Source organism: Odontomachus brunneus, unplaced genomic scaffold (genome assembly GCF_010583005.1).
Source record: "Odontomachus brunneus isolate Ranch 3 - 2012 unplaced genomic scaffold, Obru_v1 Obru_scaffold_003, whole genome shotgun sequence".
Lineage (NCBI taxonomy): Eukaryota > Metazoa > Arthropoda > Insecta > Hymenoptera > Formicidae > Odontomachus > Odontomachus brunneus.
The window spans coordinates 1645346-1647879 of NW_022639453.1; the positions used below are offsets into that span (position 1 = coordinate 1645346).

At 51.4% G+C, this 2534-nt stretch overlaps 1 protein-coding gene across 1 annotated transcript in view; it reads right to left on the minus strand.

The window, feature by feature from the left end:
- LOC116844506 (protein tramtrack, beta isoform-like) overlaps positions 1 to 2534 on the minus strand; it is a 69678-nt gene that overhangs the window by 1319 nt on the left and 65825 nt on the right. The gene's annotated exons all lie outside the window — the stretch shown is intronic.

The window sequence follows — 2534 nt, forward strand, 5'->3', positions numbered from 1 at the left end:
GGGGGGGGGGGAGTGGGAAGGTGGGACACGTCGAGTCTCGGGATCGCCGCACCCTGAAAACCGAAGATTCTCTCGACGAAGCTCTGGAATCCTCTGGAGTCTTCGTGCTTGAAGCCTTCAGGATATCTCAGACTCATCAAGTCCTTTTCGGTTTCCCACGCGATTCCTCGCGGCCGCGTGATCCTGAAACTCTCAGTCCAGTCGTGACATCTCGAGATCCTCGGACCCTTCTGCGTGATGAGTGGTGCTTGTGCGTGTTTTGTGTGTGTGTGTGTGTGTGTGTGTGTGTGTGTTATGTTTGGGAGCTGGTTTGGCGCGGTGTCCGGGTGTCAGTGTCCTTGTGAGAACGGTCTGGTGTGCTTGCGGAGCGCGGCCAGTGACGTCCTCTCGTGATGTAACCCAATGTCATCAATAGTCGTACACAGCGAGCTTCGGAGAATCATGCCGATGTGTCACGGGAGAATGCACGAGCGTATCCAGACGCCACGGAACATGAGACGCGGTCCGTGCGACTCCTCGCGGACCGCGCGACGCAAATTTTGGATTTGGAGTTGGAGGTCGATACTTTCGCGGCGAGAATCCAACGGGGATCCAGAGATTCGACCACAACTTGTCGTCCGTTCGAATTTGTCGAATTTCGCCGGAGAATCGAGCGCGCGGACGCGCTGCTCGCAAAATTCTCCGTGGAAATTCTCGTCTATTCGCGAAGAAAGAATGGGAGAAACGTCACAAAGCAAGACTCTCGGGTGAGGCGAAAGCGATCGAGGGGCTGTGTCCGGTTATGTGTGAACGCAATCCACACGCACGATCACCATTCACCTTCTCTCTTTCACAGCCTCCAACAAGCGCAGATATTCCACAAGCGTCCCGGGATATATACTCACGTTCTGGTGCCCGCCGTGGAAGTACGAAGAACACGTCGACGGGGATGGCGGAGGGTTGGGGGAGGGAGGAGAAGGTGCAAAGGTAAAAATAGCGCGCCTCTGCGTCCCGAGTGAGATACCTGAGAGTCTCTCTCTCTCTCTCTTTCTCTACACTTTTCTATCTCTCAGGTACTCTCCGAATCCTCGAGTACATCGAGTATGTACGCGCACGCGTTCTCTCGGATATCCGCGAGTCGTATCACTTTATAAAGCCCGCGGAAGATCGCCGAATCGTCGGATTGCGGTATCCTTTTCGGCTCTTAAGCGCTCACGGGAGCTCCTTCGAGATATGCTCGGCGGCGCGATGGCGACGTAACGCCTTGCAAGGTGTGTAAGTAGGTAGTAGGTGGATGAGATACACACAGTGAACACGGAAGGGAAAAATACTTAACCGAACGTTTGCCGATGTTATTGCGGGATTATCCGCGACGGCGGAGCTCGTCGCCTCCGATAATCCGTGCCGGGCGATGCAGGAAGTTCGCACGCTCGGTAGTGGTTGTCTCGTCTTGTCGTCGTCGTCGTTGTCGTCGTCGTCGTCGTCGTTGTCGGTGTGTCGGTGCGACGGGAACTTGGCATACCCGTCTCTCGTGCGCACCGCGTACAACAATGTGACCAAAAAGTCACGACCGGGTATATCGCGACGTTTGAACTGATTTGGCATCTGCAGAAACAACTGCCCGAATGTGTCGATACCTGTTCTCACCTCGAGTCCTTGTCGGAAATTCTAGCACGAGTTCTCCATCGCGCGACCTTCTAATCGCCGCGCAAGCAATTTGCATGTACAGCTATTAACACAAATTCTGCACCGTGGATAATTGGCGATAGTGATTCCCGGAGCTGCGAATTTCATGATCTTTCGAGATTCCCAACAAGGGTAGGGTGTGAATCAAATAAGGAAATTTAGAATCGATACGCAAGCAATTTGCGTAACCACACCGACTCAAATTCAACATCGTGGATAATCAATAGTAATTTTTCGAGGTGTAAATTTCACGAACCTTTGAAGATCCCGGGCGAGAGGGAACGGATGAAAGCAAACAAGGAGCTTTTGAATCCCCTAATCCACGCGACACATACGATGCAAATGGACCGGCAAATATTTCTGAAAGACACCATATCCTACAGACACACACATCCCCTTAATATGCAGAGGGTGGGCGCGGGCGAGGCTTGAACTTCGTTACTTTGCATATAGATCAGCCCTTTATTCGATGCAGCGTGATATCGCTCTGGAGCGCACGCACCTCAGGATAGCCGGTCTGACTAGATGTTGCGGTTCCATCAAATACCAATTCACCCCCCAAAGGTACGCCGCGCGTATCGATTATCGAAACGGATTACCTGCGAACGAAGCATCCGATAATCCACACTGCGGACTGAGTCTATAGGACAGTCGCTTCTGTCGAACGGCGGTCGATATTGCGAAATTATCGAGAATGTTCGAGTGCTGTGCGCGGCGCGTTGCTCTTCTCTCGCTCCTTCGAAAAGAAATTCTCCAAAATCCTCGGTCACAATGCCGATTCTCCTTTATTTTATCGTACAATGTGTGTGTGTGTATGTGTATGTGTATATATATATATATATATATATATATATATATATATATATATA